This window comes from Gigantopelta aegis, chromosome 11, assembly GCF_016097555.1.
Source record: "Gigantopelta aegis isolate Gae_Host chromosome 11, Gae_host_genome, whole genome shotgun sequence".
Lineage (NCBI taxonomy): Eukaryota > Metazoa > Mollusca > Gastropoda > Neomphalida > Peltospiridae > Gigantopelta > Gigantopelta aegis.
In genome coordinates, this window is record NC_054709.1 from 15,461,673 (window position 1) to 15,482,740 (window position 21,068).

At 39.0% G+C, this 21,068-nt stretch overlaps 1 protein-coding gene across 1 annotated transcript in view; it reads left to right on the plus strand.

The window, feature by feature from the left end:
• Positions 1 to 251: 251 nt before the first annotated feature.
• LOC121385308 overlaps positions 252 to 21,068 on the plus strand; it is a 49,012-nt gene continuing 28,195 nt past the window's right edge. Inside the window, exon 1 of the mRNA XM_041515933.1 lies at positions 252 to 466. The gene's annotated coding sequence lies outside the window, so the exon portion shown is untranslated. The remainder of the gene's footprint in view (positions 467 to 21,068) is intronic.

Below are 21,068 nucleotides of genomic sequence, written 5' to 3' on the forward strand. Positions count from 1 at the left end.
AGATAAAAAATCAATGTGCTCTAGTGGCGTCGTTAAATAAAACAAACTTTACTCTTTTTTAGTAGATCACAAATATAACATGGTGCGGCGATACTGCATCTTTAATTATTATCTCATGTATTGATTGAAACATCTCTTTTGACACTTGTGACACCACGCTGTAAGATCACTGCTCCGCAACCCATTTCCGATATCCCACGCGACCAATGTCTGACTCGACCAGTGGGCGTGAAGGCAGATATGCATATTCAACAGATTATCGCCAACCAATGAAATGCGGTCTTGGCGTCCGTATATTTACCAGCCATACCAATGCTCACTGGAACCTGGCTAGTAAATTTCTTTTGGAAGTATCAGAGACTCGAGCTGCCAGCTGAAATCGCAGAGTGGACGCCGCACCCAAAGACAAAGAAAAAGATTTCACAACGAAAACAGGCGTCGCTAGTAGCAACCAACGAACAACTCAGTAAGTACCATAGTTTGTTTTTAAAATTATTATTTAAAGGGACTGTCATGTATTGTAAGATGTTTGCGACTGATAAAATCTTTTGACGACTAAAATTATATGTTAAATACATTTTCTTGTCTAGAATGCCAGAGTCTGTATATGCAATATGTTTTGGAATGATTTAATGACTTTTTAACGACACGCCAGCACGAAATATACATCGGCTATTGGGTGTCAAACTATGGTAAATGCAACAATAAAGTTATACCGATGTGTTTCAGTTCGTCGTAATATTTGTAATTAGCCCAGACTGGATTTGGTCTCCAAATAATTTCATACGTACAAAAGACATGTATACATATATATATATATATATATATATATATATATATATATATATATATATATATATATATATATATATATATATAGTTGAATCCCGTCAGTGCTCCAGAAAGTTTTCGACCCATCGGGTAGTTCGACCTAACCTTTCGGCAAATATCGTGTAAGTGTAACTTCGTTTTTGGTTCTAGCGTTGCGGTGTATGCGACCCTACCGAGTTCGACCCAAAGATATTCCACTGTATATATACATTAGGAAATACAATTATGTTAGTATAAACACTTGTACGACCAGAAACAATTTTAATACACAACCACTGATATTTTATGCATAAATATACATATTCAATATATAATTACAGTCGTTAAAATGTCTCTCGTAGTCGGCAGCATCTTAACAACTGAGGGGCGGGATGTAGCCCAGTAGTAAAGCGTTTGCGGTCGGTCTAGGATCGATCCCCGTCGGTGGACCCATTGGGCTATTTCTTGTTCCAGTGTTCCACAATTGATATAACAAAGGTCGTGGTATGTACTATCCTGTCTGTGGGATGGTGCATATAAAAGATCCCTTGCTGCTAATCGAAAAGAGTAGCCCATGAAGGGGCGACAGCGGGTTTTCTCTCTCAATATCTGTGAGGTTTTTTCTCGTTCCAACCAGTGCACCACAGCTGGACAAAGGCCGTGGTATGTGCTTTCCTGTCTGTGGGAAAGTGCATATAAAAGATCCCTTGCTGTATTAAGAAAAATGTAGCGAGTTTCCCCTGATGACTACGAGTCTGAATAACCATATGTTTGACATCCAATAGCCGATGATATTAATCAATGTGCTCCAGTGGTGTCGTTAAACAAAACAAACAAACAAACTTTCAAACTCAGGACTGTCCCTTTAATAAACATTGGCCTCACAGTTTCAAAAATTGGCTTGTTGTTTAATAGTTTTTCTTTTCTTCTTTTTTTATTTGTAATAAAATTATTTTAGCTTACGTGGGTGGGCGCCATTCATTACTGTTATGGATTCATGAATTCCTATTCATGTTTCTCTTTTTTTCAGTTATACTAGTATTTTTTATACCAAGTGTTTCTTTGTTGTTTCGATTTCAAACAACTGTAAATGCTTCATATACCGCTAGGGAACTTGTTTTCGTGGAAATAATGAGAGGTTTAATAAGCCGTTATAGTTTTTAACATGATAATTGCATTAACGGGTCTAAAGAATCAAATAAGAAACCCGCGGTCGCCGTGTAGGACATTATCTCCGTTTACATCAATGGGTCTTTTCTGAGGCTCTGTCAGTTTGGGATCGATCCCCGTCGGTGGGTCCTTTGAGCTATTTCTGGTTCCAGCCAGTGCGCCACGACTGGTTTTTAAATTTCCGTGGTGTATACTATCCTGTCTGTGTGATGATGTATATAAAAAGATTCCTTGCTACTAAATGGAAAGAAAAAAAATGTAGCGGGTTTCCCCTCTAAGAATTACCCATTCTGTGTCAGAATTATGAACTCTCTGCCAGAATTACCATATGTTTGTAAACTAATAGCCGATGATTAATAAATCAATGAGCTCTAGTGGTGTTGTTAAGCAAAAAAAACCTTTAACTTTTAACAGTAAGTCTTTTTATGCAGTTTCCCAGTACAGTGCATCCCATGTCCATTCGTATACAAGTCGTGGAATATTGGTTGGAACGGGACATAAGTCACTAAATCGATTCAATGGGGAAGGAGCGATCGATTCTTTTGTGATTGCTCAGACGAGCGATCTAACCACCAGCTGGATTCCGCTCGCTTCCACAGACGTGTACCTTGAGAGTCTTGCAGACAAATTCCTAGTATTGTTTATTCTATGGTATAATTTTTTTTTAATTTGACAGAAAATATGTTTAAATTAAATTCCGGAAGTACGTAAATTTTATTACAAACACCAGGGGGACTAAAAATATGTTGGACGGCCATACGAAGTCAAAGTTAAAGTTTGTTTTGTTTATCGACACCACTAGAGCACATTGATATATTTTTCATCGGCTATTGGGTGTCAAATATTTTGTAATTCTGACATATTGTCTTAGAAAGGAAACCCGCTACATTTTTATCCATTAGTAGCAAGGGATCTTTTATGTGCACCATCCCTCAGACAGGATAACACACACCACGGCCTTTGATATAACAGTCGTGCTGTTGACAGCCGTACTATCGAATAAAATTGGCACGAACGCAATTGATTGCTTTGTGACGTGTAATTTAATCCGAAGCTGATTGTTCTGTGAGGTATGAACTGCAAGTGTAAGCTCCGTACATACGTTTTAGTTGTAGACGACGTCTAAATTTGTTTTAAACGTTGTTTTTCAGCATATGTATTAAATAGAATACTACCGTCGTGTCCGTTAGATACTATTTATCTTACAACTCGTCGTTTTAAAAGGTATCCAACTCGCTTTCGCTCGTTAGATACGTTTTGAAACAACCAGTGTAATATTATTCATATCTACCGGCCACTCATGTAGTATTATTTATATATAAGTAGGAACGTCTAGCCGATCTATTTAAAAACCCAATTAATCATATTTGACATTTTTCATAATTAAGAAATGGTCATATATTTGTTTTAATAACCGTTATCCCTGTCATGTGGATTTTTGCCTAGGTTAATAATTATAATTATTTTACCGTTACGCCAAATATTAATTATTCGACTGAAATAATCACCAATAGAGAAAACTGGGGTTTTGTAAAATCATTTTTTGTATTATTATAAGTTAATCAGAATATTGATTTTTTTTTTTTTTTTTTTTTTTTTTTTTCTTTTCATTCTGTTTTTCTTTTGTTTCTCTCTCTCTCTCTCTCTCTCTCTCTCTCTCTCTCTCTCTCTCTCTCTCTCTCTCTCTCTCTCTCTCTCTCTCTCTCTCTCTCTCTCTCTCTCTCTCTCTCTCTCTCTCTTCACTGTTTGTTCACTTTGGAATAATTAATGTAGATATACTCACAAAAGATTACCTCGCCTAGTAGTGTGATTAAATCCATAGATTTCTTTCCGTGATATTTCTCTTTTTTTTAAATTCTTTTTCATCTATTATCCTTTTCTGTTAAAATGTTTTTGGCGAAAACGTTTTTTTCTTCCAGATAACTTTCACATTTTGAATATAAATACAAATGTACATGTATACGATTTCACAAATTAGATTCCCGGAATATAGTTCGTGAATATTAACATTCGGAATGTTAGAAAATCTATCAAGGAGAAAATAAGCTATTATTTAAACGGAAAACTTAAAAGTGATAGACCTTACTTTTTAAACACTACGGCGCATTTTTTACAATTAGAGATGGAGGGGTTTTTTTATCAATTAAACCAAACATTACTTAGATTTTATTGTTTAGATTATCTAATCTGTACATCCGAGGATGTTCTGGTCATCATGGTGTTCTTAATACCCTGAAACCTATTTTTTCATATTTTTAAGTATTTGTTTAACGACACCTCTAGAGCACATTGATTTTTTAATCATCGGCTATTAGATGTCAAATATTTGGTAATTCTGACATATAGTCTTAGAGAGAAAACCCCCTTTATATTAGTATCGAGGGATATTTTACATGCACCATCCCATATATACCAGTCGTGGTGCGCTGGCTGGAACGAAAAATAGCCCAATGGGCCGGGCCCACCGACGGGGATCGATCCTAGATCGACTGCGCATCATGCGAGCTTTTTACCACTGGGCTATGTCCTGCTCCTAACGGTTATAAAGACGAGCTATAGTGTATATTTAAGGGTAATTGTTTGGGGCCGTTCCTCAAATACAAAATGCAAAATTTAGCATTTTTGTACAACCTCCCCTATGTAACGCTAAGACCACCCTCCACCCTCTAAAATCACGTAAACTTCGTCAGCGCACACCCCTCCCCAGTTTGTTCATCATACTGGCTGATATACGTCGACCAATATTCTGTAATTTTCTGTTTCTGTTTTTGTTTTCTTTGGTTTGGTTTGTTAATAAATACTTTCTTCTTTTGTTTTTTCAATCTGTCAAAAAATAAAATATTAACACTAACTTATTGCATTTTACTTTATTAATAAAAATCAGACATTGTTTGGAAAACGTTCCGTAACTACTGGCAAACAAATCACTCCATCTACAATAACGTATCATAACGCATCCAATGACGCCCGCTCTCCCCACACACCCCTTCACCCCACCTAGATACAAATTATTGCCATCTGTTTAAGGGATAATTTTGGGGTTTTTTAAAGTGGAAATGATAAAAAAAAGAAACCCAGTTATCAAAGCAAGGTTGGCATTGTGAACTACTTTGGCCCATGTCATGTAATTTTATATGTAGATGTGTTCGGTTTTGTTTTTTTGGATTCATACATTTCTCTTTAGACAAGAAACAAATTGGTCTCTCGTAAGACCAAAGTCCCAGAACTGATACGGCGATGCAGCTTCTTTTTTTAATTTTTAATTTTTTTTATTTTTTTTAAAGCATGGATTGCACAGAAAAGGTGTGTATATTTTATACCGAAATAACGGGCATATTTAAATTGAAATCAGAATGCACATCCTAGTCCATGCGCGATGGCATTTTAGCTCCAAATGCGGTTTCTACGTCTTAGCAAGAAAAGCCCAACAAAAATCGACGTCATAACGCGAGAAATTAAAAACAAAATGTTGACGCGCGAGGGTCAAAATCGACGCGCGCGCTGACCAGAGACCAGAAATATATTTTGTTTGGCGTTAGACAGTAATTGCGTGAACTGAAATCCTTGCCTCGCAGGAAACTCTGTATTTGAGGTATAAGTTATAGTTTGGGGGAAATATATCGAATGTAAGATATTGCCACTTCTTATTCTTGGCGGCCATCTTTATGTCCTCTTGGATTTAAATGATTATACTATATCAGTTAGTAAGAGGTTAGTATAAATAATTCCATCACTAACACAAACGTATCTTCCTGGTTGATGTAAAGGTGTGATAAATTGTGATGTGTTTGTCCTAGCTGCTACAGTAACGGCCGTCTTGGTTTAAAATGATGTTGCAATGCCTTAATTAGCTGGGAATGGTTCAAAATTAATTCCTGGTGACTGTTGACAAGTACATTTCAGTTTATATGATTAAAATTAGCTATATAATGGCATACAGATTAATTCGAAGAAACGTCCATCGTGTTGTTTTGAGATCCAGATACACACGTCTATCAAAAAAAGTATAGTTGCGGTCTAGGGATTGGCCAACAGGGTTTAGCCTATATTAAGACCTCTCCCAACATTTTACAATATGAATATTTTACAAGCAATAAAAATGAAACATATTGATCATAACTTGTTCCAAATTTACTAACAAAGAGGAAAAACAGAAGGAAGGAAAGGTAAAGAGGATGAACAGGTCAGGTCAGGTCAGGTCAGAGTGTTTAACGAACACATTCAGAGCAAGCTGTTGTAGAACACGCCTGTCCTGAGCACAGGTGCCGCCCTCGGCCGACTCCTCCATCCAGAACAGGAAAGGTGTGGGGTGGGTTGGAGGGGGGACCGCCTGCACTGGCTAGTGCAAGGGAGCACCAGCAGCCCGACCGGGGCCGGTAACAGGCGGAGGGTGGTATGGTGCTATGGAATTTGGAAAGTCCCGTAGAGAAAGAGACAGGGTGCGCACTTTTTGTGAAGGAAATTAGGCGCAACTTTAAACGGTCCGCTAAAAAGGAAAATAGGGAGTTACATATAGTTTTGGAAGATTAGTATGCAGAGAGTAGCTCGTTAAGTGGACCTAGAGGGTGTTGATAACAACAGATTATTACCGTTAACCATTTTATATAGTTAAGTTTAGTTCCCTCGGATGGTACCAATTGGTCAAATTTGGGGTCTCGGCTAATGGACTAATTATTATTATTATTATTATTATATTTTTTAAATTATTATTTCATATATTATTAACACCCATAATGTAACCAGCTATGTGAATTCGTAGTACTAATATTTGTACTACAGTATCGGCTCGTCGTTACCTTTTGAAAGTAATGTTTGTTTTATTTAACGACGTCACTAGAGCACATTGATTTGTTATCTTATCATCGGCTATTGGACGTCAAACATATGGTCATTCTGACACTGTTTTTAGAGGAAACCCGCTATCGCCACATAGGCTACTCTTTTACGACAGGCAGCAAGGGGTCTTTTATTTGCGCTTCCCACAGGCAGGATAGCACAAACCATGGCCTTTGTTGAACCAGTTATGGAACACTGGTCGGTGCAAGTGGTTTACACCTACCCATTGAGCCTTGCGGAGCACTCACTCAGGGTTTGGAGTCGGTAACTGGATTAAAAATCCCATGCCTCGACTGGGATCCGAACCCAATACCTACCAGCCTGTAGACCGATGGCCTAACCACGACGCCATCGAGGCCGGTCGTTACCTTTTGACTGCACACACCGACAAACATGTAATTGGGGCAATTAACTAGTACCAGGAAATAGATATTCGTAATTGGTAAATACCTAGTTGTCCCACTACGTAGAATTAATTTTAGGACCATTTATACAAGTTTATCTACTTCCCGGGCATTAACCGTTAAAACTGCATAATATGACAGTTGTGTAGGTTTGTTTAACTATAACTGTTACAATGTCTGTAGTGTGAATTGATCGAAAACTATAGTAGAAAAAACATTTGATGCAATTAGCAGTTGAGAAAATATTGATGCAAACAGCAGCTAAAAAATTATTTGACACAAGAGAAACATTTCACGAACACTAGTAGAAGAAACATTTGACGCCCCGCTCCTTTAAAAGATATGAATGACGCCAGCTAGCTACCGGTCCGCCAATGACAAGATGGTATGGCTAAAACGTAATCAGATATCCAGTAAGAACGAAAATCAAGTTAAAATGAATTAGGTGACGTGCGTGCGCACGCCTTCTCATTTCGGTGGAAACTGTTTCTAAAAATAATCTCCAATGACGCATTTCACCAGATTTGCGCTGTACGCCCCCATCTGTCTTTAGATTCGCCCCTGGTGCTTGTATTCTGGGCGTATCGTGGATATACAATGAGGCGGAGGAAGGGGGTGGGGGGTGGGAGTGGGGGTGGGGGGTTGGTGCGGCGGAGTAGTTATGTTCTCCTTAGAAATTTGGCAAAGACTGAACACTTTTGGGGCATTTTCATCATCTTCAGTGCAAGTTTTCTTTTTATTGAAGACAAATAGAATTAATTAAAATAAACATAAATGTAATTATGTGCTTGCTTTAATAAATGAATGGCATATAAGTTTTATAACAGGCATATTTTATAAATTAATAATACATTTTCTGAGTGTTTTATAGAATTATTATTGAAAAAGGTTTGTTTACTCTCAGGGCAGCATGGCGCTGCTTAAGGAAAGATGGCGCTAGACTATTAAGGCATGGTGCTGCACTACTCTAAAACAAGACAATAATTTTGTTGGAACTTGAACTTGTTAGTTTGTTTTTTGTGGGGTTGTTTTTAGCATAACGTTGATCACCACGACTGGTACATCAAAGGCCTTGGTACGTACTATCGTGTCTATGGGATGGTGCATATAAAAGATCCCTTGCTGCTAATCGAAAAGAGTAGTCCATGAAGTGGCGACAGCGGGTTTACTACCTCAATATCTGTGTGGTCTTTAACCATATGTCCGACGCCATATAACCGTAAATAAAATGTGTTGAGTGCGTCGTTAAATAAAACATTTCCTTCCTTCTTCCTTCATAACGTTGATATACACAAGCCAAAGAAGAGTGTAAGGGCATAAAAGGGGTGGGGTGTGCGCACAACAACCATTCGCTTTCATGAACATGTGATTCGCCATGCAGAATATGTGTCTATTCGCTGCATGATTTTGTCGTAGGAGTTAATGATCACATTTCATTTCAACTTATTTTCGTGCTTAAATCCAATTAAGGTTCAAGCACACTGTCCTGGGCACATACCTCAGCTATCTGGCTTAGTTGTTAGTTGGTTAGTGGTTAGGTTAGTGAGAGAGAAGTGGGTGTAGTGGCCTTACACCTACCACCAATTGAGCCCTTAAGAACTCGCTCTGGTTTGGAGCCGGCACCGGGCTGCGAATCCTGTACCTACCAACCTGTAATCCGATGGCTTAACCACTGCGCCACCGAGGCCGGTGTCGTAGGAGTTAATGATAGCGGACTACCTAACAAGGAAAAGGTCGGCAGAACTATCTCAGTAAAACAAATAGCTGAATGCGTTTGCGTATATCTGATCCTTTGTTCTCGGGTTGACAAGCAAGGTAGAACGGACTGCGAAGTAGAAATATGACATCCTTTAAATGAAATGTCCTCCGCATCACTGCACGCGCAGATATAAAAATCGATTACCTCGTGGTCTGAAGATATTGAAATCACACATCGCCAACACAATGTGATTTATTTGAATTTTATGCATTAGAATCGGTGTTTGGGGTTACTGAAGATTATTGTATTCGATATATGAATATATTAAAAAGAATCTCAATTTTATACAATATTTGTTCAACATTTCTGTCAGGTATTAAGTGCCGAATTTATAAATCCTGTTTAAGGAAATGGTTTATTTAACGACGCACTCAATACATTTTATTTACGGTTATATTATGGCGTCGGATATTTGGTTAAGGACCACACATATATTGAGGGAGGTAACACGCTGTTGCCACTTCATGGGCTACTCTTTTTGATTAGCAGCAAGGGATCTTTTATATCCAGCATACCATAGACAGAATAGCACATACCACGGCCTTTGATGTACCAGTCGTGGTGCACTGGTTGGAACGAGAAATAGCCCAATGGGCCCACTGACGGGGATCGATCCCAAACCGACCGCGCATCAAGCGAGCGCTTTACCACTGGGCTACGTCTCGCCTCTAAATCTTGTTTATGTCTTAACGCTTATATAGACTGTTGCGTTTGATGCTTCTACTGCTTGCGTTTTGGGCACATAAACTATATACGCAAGTGTTTTCAGACGCACGCATCGCATGCATCCAGTCTAGACGCTGTCATTGAAACTAATGTATTTCTTCTTTAACGACGCACACAACACATTTTATTTACGGTTATATGGTGTCGGGCTAATGGTTAAGGACCACACAGATATTGAGTGAGGAAACCCGCTGTCGCCACTTCATGGGCTACTATTGTTCAATTAGCAGCACAGACAGGATATCACATACCACGGCCTTTGATATACCAGTTGTGGAGCACTGACTGGAACGAGAAATAGCCCAATGGGCCCACCGATGGGGATCGATCCTAGACCGACCGCGCATCAAGCTAGCGCTTTACTATTGGGCTACGTCCCGCCCCTTTACAATAAGGAGATAACCATACGTTAGGTCAGGTCATAGGATTTTATGTGCACATTCAGAACAAGCTGACATCCTTTCTTTGTTTTTTTATATAGATTTGTGGGTGTTATTGTCTATTTGATGCCCGCAAATGTCATTTCTGACCGAATTTGCAGGCATCATATAGACACTAAAACACGCAAATCTATATATTGCGTGCATATGGTTATGATCATTGTAAACTGAAATGGTTTTTCACGGAACTAAAAGAAAGAAATGTTTTATTTAACGACGCACTCAACACATTTTATTTACGGTTATATGGCGTCAGACATATTGTTAAGGACCACACAGATTTTGAGAGGAAACCCGCTGTCGCCACTAAATGGGCTACTCTTTCCGATTATCAGCAAGGGATCTTTTATTTGCGCTTCCCACAGGCAGGATAGCACAAACCATGGCCTTTGTTGAACCAGTTATGGATCACTGGTCGGTGCAAGTGGTTTTACACCTACCCACTGAGCCTTGCGGAGCACTCACTCAGGGTTTGGAGTCGGTATCTGGATTAAAAATCCCATGCCTCGACTGGGATCCGAACCCAGTACCTACCAGCCTGTAGACCGATGGTCTAACCACGACGCCACCGAGGCCGGTTTCACGGAACCAGTTGAATATCTCTGATTTCAGGGAATGGCCCGTGTACCTTGTTCGTCTTGACATAGGCGTACGGGCTGCCATTTTTGTACGGGGCCAGGCTGATGTTTGCCCGAATTAAACGAAAATGCCCGCATCTTGGTGATACCATTTATTCATATTAGCATTACTACCAAACAGCTATATAGGGTTGCAAACGAATCACTACGCATTTTTACATGGATTACAACTAATATCGTGGGTAAAATGATGGAAATACATGGTGAAAAGGTTTCGGTCCAACTTATTTTGCGCGAGTATCTCTATCGTTTTTGCCCGAATTTGAGGATTTGCTTTAGTACTCGTACGCTTATGGCCTGAGATAAAAAAAAAAAAATTAAAAGAAGAAGAAACATTTGCAGGCATCAGATAGACAATATAAGACCCACAAATCTAAAACCTGCATATGATTATGTTCATTGTAAACTGCGTGTCACATGCATTAATGTAGTTGGTGGAGTTGATAAAGAAGACACGGAAGAAATTATCGGCCTCAAATAGGAAGTTCTCGGACTTCCGCTTAAAACCGTACATGGAAAATATGAATAAAATATTTTTGTTTTTTTTTTAAACAGTAAATAAGACAACATTTACGACAGGGTAAGAATAGGGGGGGTGGGCGATAAGTGGGTCAACTAAGTGGGTGAAATCTCGGCGTAAAAGTGTCGATGAAAAGACGTAATGCTGCACCAGGGAAGTCCCCGGTATTTAGCAAACACCGGTGTTGTAGAACCACGGTCTTCAAAATGGGATCGCCATTAACAAAAAAAAATCGAAGTCTTCAACCACACACACAGGCGCATTAGCCGCCCCTCTCAAACTGTAAAAGATGTACACTTTGGTCACCGAGTAGCCACGGAACTATTTTGTTGGCCCATTAATCACGAATAGACCCGGGATTCCGAATGGTATTAGAATCCAAAGCACTAACGAACACATATTTATTTTACCTTTGTGATATAGCTCCATCAATTTGCCGCTTAGAACATTTCGCGTGTGTTTGCGGTCGTCCGCGGTACTGCAGTGAATCAAATGTTTTTAACAGCTTCACCCTCCCCTTCTCTCTATACAATTAGTTTTAAAGGAACCAACAACTTCGCATCAAGGGCCGTGTTCTATAATGTACGCTATTTGGTCCGGCGCTGGTGCGGTTAAAAAAAAAAATTGAAATGCTGCTTTTGACAACCACTGGTACGATTTTTTCCTTTTTTAAAAAAATATGTCCGTATTTTACGCCCAGGTCACAAACCTGTGACATGGAAAAAAAAGCCAAAAGCTGCAATACAAGTTCGATATATTGTATTACTGTTAGTAACGAAGGAAGGAAGGAAATGTTTTATTTAACGACGCATTCAACACATTTTGTTTACGGTTATATGGCGTCAGGACCACACAGATATTGAGAGAGGAAACCCGCTGTCGCCACTTTATGGGCTACTCTTTTCGATTAGCACAAGAGATCTTTTATATAAACCATCCCACAGACAGGGTAGTACATACCACATCCTTTGATATGCCAGTTGAGGTGCACTGGCTAGAACGAGAAACAGCCCAATGGGCCCACCGACAGGGATCGATCCCAGACCGACCGCGCATCATGCGAGCGCTTTAACACTGGGCTACGTCTCGCCCCTAGTAGGTAACGGAATTAAAGGCAGATACTCTGCATAATCAGCATATAACTTTATTGGCATCCAATAGCCGATGATTAATAAATGAATATGCTCTAGTGGTGTCCTTAAACAAAACAACATTATCTATCTATAATTCCATTCAGCTCTAAAATTCAAACCACGATTGTAAACTAATTTTATTTTAAAAAGCGTGAGATTATTGTAACGTTTTGTGAGAGCGTGATCTTTGTTACAAATGCGTGAGAGTTGGTAGGTGTTTAATCATCGGCTGTTGAATGTCAATCATTTGATAAGTGTGACACATAATTATAAGTTAAATGGATTTTTGGTTTAACGACACCAGTAGAGCACATTAATTAATTAATCATCGGCTATTGGATGTAAACATTTAAAGACATCTTGTGTTAGCCGTCATTGAAGTGACAGTCCCAAATGTTTATGTTTGTTTTGTTTAACGACACTACTAGAGCACATATATTAATTAATCATCGACTGTTGCATGTCAAACATTTTTTTAATTTTGACACGTAGTCATCAGAGGAAACCCGCTACATTTTTCCTAATGCAGCAAGGGATCGTTTATAAGCACTTTCCCACAGACAGGAAAGCACACACCGCAGCCTTTCGCCCGTTGTGGAGCACTAGCTGGAACGAGAAAAATCCCAATCTATTGAATGGATCCGCTGAGGTGGTTCGATCATGCGACGCAAGCGAGCACTCAACCGACTGAGCTAACTCCCGCCCTCGTAATCCTAAGAGGAACCCCGCTATAATTGCCATTAATAATACCGCCATTGTAAGTCATTACTAAATATAGAGTGTTATCTCGCTTAACAAATCCCAACTTATTTCAGAATAGCATTTAGATAATTTTAGACTTGCTGTTGACCAGTGAACACGTACCAATATACCATGTACGGAAAGGCTTTGTTTGTACGTGGTGTTCACACCGGTTTACGTCATATTGAGGATGAAGTTCTTATTTTGATTGTATGCAAGCATTGTGATGTATTAAGAGATCTCCATGTGTTGTTGAATGTATAAGAATATCATTTATTGCATACCTGTGTTGATATTTTGAGCACAGAAAATTTGGATGTACAGTTTGATACTTGTGTTCATATTTGTACATAAATATATTAATATATCTTCTCAATGCACACACACACACATATATACACACACATACACACACACACACACACACACACACATACACAGATATATATATATATAAAAGAGTAGCCCATGAAGTGGCGACAGCGGATTTCCTGTCTCAATATCTGTGTTGTCCTTAATCATATGTCTGACGCCATATAACCGTAAATAAAATGTGTTCAGTGCGTCGTTAAATAAAACATTTCCTTCCTTCCTAATTTATACTAACTTTTGTTTGAAGACCAATATCCGATGTGTAGGATGTCGTAAAACATTCATTAAATTTTTATTTACGCCTTAAATACTTTAATGATATTGTGGGAGGTTTTTTTAGTTTTCTTTTATTGTTGTCCTTTAGGAACGACATTAAGCTATCAATTTTTCCAGACAGTCACAAAACTAAGACTAACGTAGACTGTGCCTTTGATTGTATGAGTTGAGCTGTCCTTAGGACAACTCCTAAATCTCAGCAGTGATTGTGAAAAAGGCATAAATGTTAGATTGAGACAAGCAGTTAATCGATCGATCACCTTATATTAAACTTGTAGATCATTTTTATTTCAATCTCGGAATCTGGATGGCATTACCATTAAAGGAACATTCCTGAGTTTGCTGCAAATATATTTGTCTACATAAAATATTAGTGGCTGTATATTAAACGTGTTTCTGATCGTTATAATATTTGTACTGGGTAAAATTTCATTTTATTTCCTAAAATATATTTGTTCGTACGTACGAAATTATTTGAAGACAAAATCCAGTTTTGGCTTCTTACAAATATTAAGACGACCAGAAACACATTAAATATTCAGACACTGATATTCTAAACAAGAAAATATGTATAACATGTAAGTTGAATCGTTGAATCCCTTTAACACAGGAAAACTAGAATTTCTGGACAAGGCCAAATTCAACAGAGGTTTTGTCAATGTCGTGGTTGGGGATTATTGGGAGTAAGAAAAAGAACGTGTAACGAATTTGTTTAGAGCGAACTGGGACGGTTTCCACAAATAACAAGAAAACTGAGAATTTTTAAATATTGGATAGAATTACGTAACACTACAAATTGTATTCTAAGTGGTATATATGAAGAAATGGAACACTATAACGATAATTGGTTAATTAACATCAGGCACGAACTGTATTCACTTGGATTAAACTATATTTGGAATTTATCGTATGTTGACGACAGTATCTACATTATAATCAAAGAAAGGATATTAGATACTTTTAAGCAATTATGTTACAGCAAAACAATGACAACGCCTAGAGGACTTTTATATCAACATTTATTAAATGAATTTAGATTACAAACATATTTAAGATTGCCAATGGAAACGCATTATATAAATGAAATATGTAACATTAGAATATGCGCTCATAAATTAAATGTAGAGTCTGGAAGGTATCGAAACATCGAACGATCAGAAAGAATATGTACTCTGTGTAATGCTAATGTTATAGAAGATGAATATCGCTTAATAATAGAATGTCCACAATACAATGATTTGCGTTATAAATATATAAAAATTTATTATTATAAGAGGCCAAGTGTGTATCGGTTTAAACAGTTATTAACCACCGGTAACAATAAGGAATTGAATAACCTAGGCAAATATTTAGTGCAAGCGAATACAATTAGAGATCGGTTAATGCAGGATGGCAGTTAATGTAATAAATGTAACATATATCACTTCATTTGTCCATGATTATATATAAACCACACCCACCATTGTGTTTTGCACGTGTGTATTCTGTATAACTATGTTGTTTTATTTATGTTATGTATTCAGCTGGCGAGTCGTAAAACTCAAGGCAAATAAAGAACTTGAACTTGGAGGCGGAACGTAGCCCAGTGGTAAAGCGCTTGCTTGATGCGCGGTCGGTTTAGGATCGATCCCCGTGGACCCATTGGACTATTTCTCGTTCCAGTCAGTGCATCACGACTGGTATATCAAAGACCGGATGGTGCATATAAATGATCTCTTGCTACTAATGGAAAATAATGTAGCGGGTTTCCTCTCTACGGCTGTATTATGTCAAAATTACGAAATGTTTTGACATCCAATAGCCGATAATTAATCAATCAGTGTGCTCTAGTGGTGTCGTTAAACAAAACAACCTTTATGTCGTGGTGTACCTATTCTTGAATGGCCACAAGCGGTAATCTTGGGTTTTGAGTGCATTGTTTTGAGTGCATTGTTTTGAGTGCATGGGTGTCAGTAGCTATTTCATTTAATGGTGTCTTGGGTGAGAAAAACCATGATTAATCACTTTAGTAGGGGAATATTCCGATTAATTACCTTTAACACTGGCGCGACCGGTCTCGGACTACAGGCTTTATTTAACGACGCACTCAACACATTTTATTTACGGTTATATGGCGTCAGACATATGGTTAAGGACCATACAGATTTTGAGAGGAAACCCGCTGTCGCCACTACATGGGCTACTCTTCCGATTAGCAGCAAGGGATCTTTTATTTGCGCTTCCCACAGGCAGGATAGCACAAACCATGGCCTTTGTTGAACCAGTTATGGATCACTGGTCGGTGCAAGTAGTTTACACCTACCCATTGAGTCTTGAGGAACACTCACTCAGGGCTTGGAGTCGGTATCTGGATTAAAAATCCCATGCCTCGACTGGGATCCGAACCCAGTACCGACCAGCCTGTAGACCGATGGGCTGCCACGACGCCACCGACGCCGGTCAAATTCAAAAAGTTGTGCACAATGTTTAAAATAATGAAAGGTATGGCTCCTGATTTTATGATACACAGTATCCCATAAACAGTTGAAAAAAGAGTCCATTACATGTTGAGAAATCGGAATTATATTTCTTTGCATCCTGCTAGAACTAATTTACTTCAATCGTCATTTATCCATTCAACAATAAAACTAGGAAATGCCTACGAGCTAAAAATAAAAATTGTCAAAACATATTTTCAATTAAAAAAGGAATAACACCCAATGCCCCATGCGTTGCACTATACTATTCAGTTGGTAATAGAGAGAAAATGTATTGCATACAAAGAAAGAAAGAAATGTTTTATTTAACGACGCACTCAACACATTTTATTTACGGTTATATGGCGTCAGACATATGGTTAAGGACCACACAGATTTTGAGAGGAAACCCGCTGTCGCCACTACATGGGCACTACACTACACTTTCCGATTAACAGCAAGGGATCTTTTATTTGCGCTTTCCACAGGCAGGACAGCACAAACCATGGCCTTTGTTGAACCAGTTATGGATCACTGGTCGGTGCAAGTGGTTTACACCTACCCATTGAGCCTTGCGGAGCACTCACTCGGGGTTTGGAGTCGGTATCTGGATTAAAAATCCCATGCCTCGACTGGGATCCGAACCCAAAAGCTACCAGCCTGTAGACCGATGGCCTAACCACGACGCCACCGAGGCCGGTGTATTGCATACCAAGTTAAGACAAGGGTGTAGTGATTTAAAGGCAGACTTACATTGAAGGGGCGAGATTTAGCTCAGTGGGTTGAGTGCTTGCCTGAGGTGCTTGCGTCGCAGGATCAAACCACCTCAGTGCATCCATTGAACTGCGTGGGCTTTTTCTCGTTCCAACCAGTGAACCACAACTGGTCAAAGGCCGTGTTATGTGCTGTCCTGTCTGTCGGAAAGTGCATATAAAAGATGCCTTGCTGTATTAGGAAAAACATCGCGGGTTTCCTCTGATGACTACGAGTCAGAATTATCAAACACCAGGATGACCAGAAACACTTCGGTTCTACTGAAATGGAGAATCTAACGAATAAAATATAAGTAATGTTTGATTTCAGTGATCATGAACTGCTCTAATTGTGAAAAATATGCTGTAGTGTTTAAAAACTAGGGTATGTCACTTTAAAATCTAATGTCTGCGTTCAATGATCAAGAACCGCTCCAATAGTAAAATATACGGCTCATACAAATTTAGGGACGGGATTTAGTTTGAGATGCTTGCGTCGCATGATCCATTCAACTGATTGTTTTTCTCGCTCCAACCAGTGCACCACAACTGTTCAAAGGCCGTGGTATGCGCTGCATTTGAAAACATGTAGCGGGTTTCCTCTGGTGAGGGGGCGGGATTTAGCTCAGTCAGTTGAGTGCTCGCCAGAAGTGCTTGCTGGGGGTTTTCTCGTTCCAACTAGTGCACCACAATTAGTCAAACGTCGTGGTATGTGTTTTCCTGTTTGTGGGAAAGTGCATATAAAAGATCTCTTGCTGCATTAGGAAAAATGTAGCGGGTTTTCTCTGATGACTACATGTCAGAAGTACCAAATGTGTGACATCCAATAGATGACTAATTAATAAATGTGCTCTACTGGTGTCGTTAAACAAAACAAAACTTATGAAAAAATTTGGCTGAAAAAATTTAATGACGGCTAACAAAAGATCTAGTGGTGTCGTTAAACAAAATAAAACTTATAAAAATTTGGGACTATCGCTTTAATGACGGCTAAGAAAAGATCTCTTTAAACATGTTTACGTTGTGAAACACTTGATGATAATGTTTCGTCGTGGCATCAGCTAATAAGAGCGATATTTCTCTGGCGTCAGTGTGTAAAAACTGATTGCCCCGCGGAAATTTGGCAAAATTAAAAACGAGGGTGATCAACGCATCAGCAAGAGTTTGAACACAAACCAATCCAATTACAAAATAGAAACCCAATCTTCGTAATTAGCCGTTGGCTTCAACTAATTTCAATTTATGAAATCACAAATATATCGACGCGAAGATGCCGCAAGACATGGACCAAAAAAAAAAACCCACCTTCTTCCAACATATTGTCGATCAAGGGGCCACGTGAGCCTTAAGACAAGACAAGTCTTAGTTTATGCGAATCATTTTCTTATTCCAGTGTCTTTTGTCCGTGAGAATATCCCCCTGAGCGCCCGGCTAATTCCATTTATTATATCACTGTTTGCCGCATTGTACTTTTCAGCTAACTACTGACCATTCGAACGAATTATGCGCCCGGAGCTTCGCCGGGAACCGGTTTACTGATTAACTGCGACCAGTCGATTTTGGCGTCCCTAGCTTTCAATAAATAATTTACATCACTTGATAACCTTGATTTTTAATAACTTTTTTTTTCTTTTTTCTTTTTTTTTTGGGGGGGGGGGGGGGTGGGTGGGTGGGTAGGGGTTTAAAGGAGATTTTATGACCTGGCTACTAAAATTAAAAATGTCTTGTTGAAATAGTTTAGCGATATAAAACTAACCCCACTTGATCCCCCGCCCCCTAGTCGTTACTTTCATATTATAAATAATAATTTTAAAAAGTTATTTTAATAATAATTTTAAATTTAAAGTTCTTTTAATAATATTTTAAATGTAAAAGTACTGGGATCTAATACTTCAGCCCAGGTCACATGGGCGTACATAGGATTTCGAAAAGGGGAGTTCCAATACATAGGATTTTGAAAAGGGGGGGTTCCAAAATAGATTGCAGAGATATTGGGCATATATTTCTATGTTGAGTAAATATAATAATGTCAGATATCAATGTCAGATATATTAAATTTAAAAAAAAAGCGATTTCGGGGGGGGGGGGGGGTCGAACCCATCGAACCCCCCCCCCCCCCCCCATGTACGCCCATGTGTCATTACTTTCAAATAATCAGTGGCGGATCCAGAAAATGGCATGAGACGAAATGCCAAGGGAGGTTTGGAGGGGGATCGTGAAAAAAAAAAAAAAAATGTATAATAAAATATATAACTGTCGTAAATTTAGGGGGCCGGGCGCCGAACCCCTGCCCCCCCCCCCCCTAGATCTGCCTCTGATAATAAATAATATTTAGTAATTTTAATAGTAAATAACACGTTTGCTAGTTCGTGTGTGTGTGTGTTTGTGCGAGCTTTGTGTGTGTTTGTTATTAAAACAATAGCATTTACTGATTCGGCATTGACAGATAACGTATACTGTTATTTTATTAATAGAAAAAAAAAGGTTAAATTGTGAAAAGATATATTTTTTTAAAACTTATTTTCGTGCTTATATCCAATTAAGGTTCAAGCACAGTTCTGGGCACACACCTCAACTATCTGGGCTGTCTGTCCAGGACATTGGGTTAATTGTCAGTTGGTTAGTGGTTAGGGGGAGAAAGAAAAAATGTTTTATTTAACGACGCACTCAACACATTTTATTTACGGTTATTTGGCGTCAGACATATGGTTAAGGACCACACAGATATTGAGAGGAAACCCGCTGTCGCCACTACATGGGCTACTCTTTCCGATAGGCTGCAAGGGATCTTTTATTTGCGCTTCCCACAGGCAGGATAACACAAACCATGGCCTTTGTTGAACCAGTTATGGATCACAAGTCGTTTACACCTACACATTGAGCCTTGCGGAGCACTCACTCAGGGTTGGGAGTCGGTATCTGGATTAAAAATCCCATGTCTCGACTGGGATCCGAACCCAGTACCTACAGCCTGTAGACCGATGGCCTAACCACGACGCCACCGAGGCTGATGGTTAGGGAGAGAGAAGAGGGTGTAGTGGCCTTACACCTACCTACCCATTGAGCCCTTAAGAACCCTGTATCTACCAGCTTGTAGTCCGATGGCTTAACCACGACACCACCGAGGCCGGTAACGATCTATTTAACCGTTTAAGCAGCGTCGAAAGTAGTGCGAAAATGAGGTCCTTGCTGTTATTAACGTTTGGGCTTTATGTGTGGGGTATTTTTTTATTTTTTTTTTATTTTGTAACTCTTGTTTTTAAGTCACATGGTATCATTTCAACCAATCCATGCATTTATAACAAAAGAGTACTTACAGATTGGAATGACGGCTTAAATAAACTTTAAAGGCGATTTAATTTGAGTGCATTCTTCAATTAACTAAATGTAAAACACCATTGCAAAAACACCTCCTTTTTTTTTCTTATTTAAAAAAAAGAGAAGAACAAGAAGGTCAAAATCTCAAGGAATATCGAAAAAAATTCCACGACTAAATCCTTTCTGCTCTCGCCTGAACGATTCGAGCGCGTTGTACGTTTCAAAGGTGTAATCTGTGACTCACTATCCTCTTGTATTCTGTGAGAATACGCCGGCCTCGGTGGCGTCGTGGTTAGGCCATCGGTCTACAGGCTGGTAGGTACTGGGTTCGGATCCCAGTCGAGGCATGGGATTTTTAATCCAGATACAGACTCCAAACCCTGAGTGAGTGCTCCGCAAAGCTCAATGGGTAGGTGTAAACCACTTGCACCGACCAGTGATCCATAACTGGTTCAACAAAGGCCATGGTTTGTGCTATCCTGCCTGTGGGAAGCGCAAATAAAAGATCCCTTGCTGCTAATCGGAAAGAGTAGCCCATGTAGTGGCGACAGCGGGTTTCCTCTCAAAATATGTGTGGTTCTTAATTATATGTCTGACGCCATATAACCGTAAATAAAATGTGTTGAGTGCGTCGTTAAATAAAACATTTTTTTCTTTCTATTACCAAACAGCTAAATAAGGAAGGAAATGGTTTATTTAACGACGCACTCAACACAT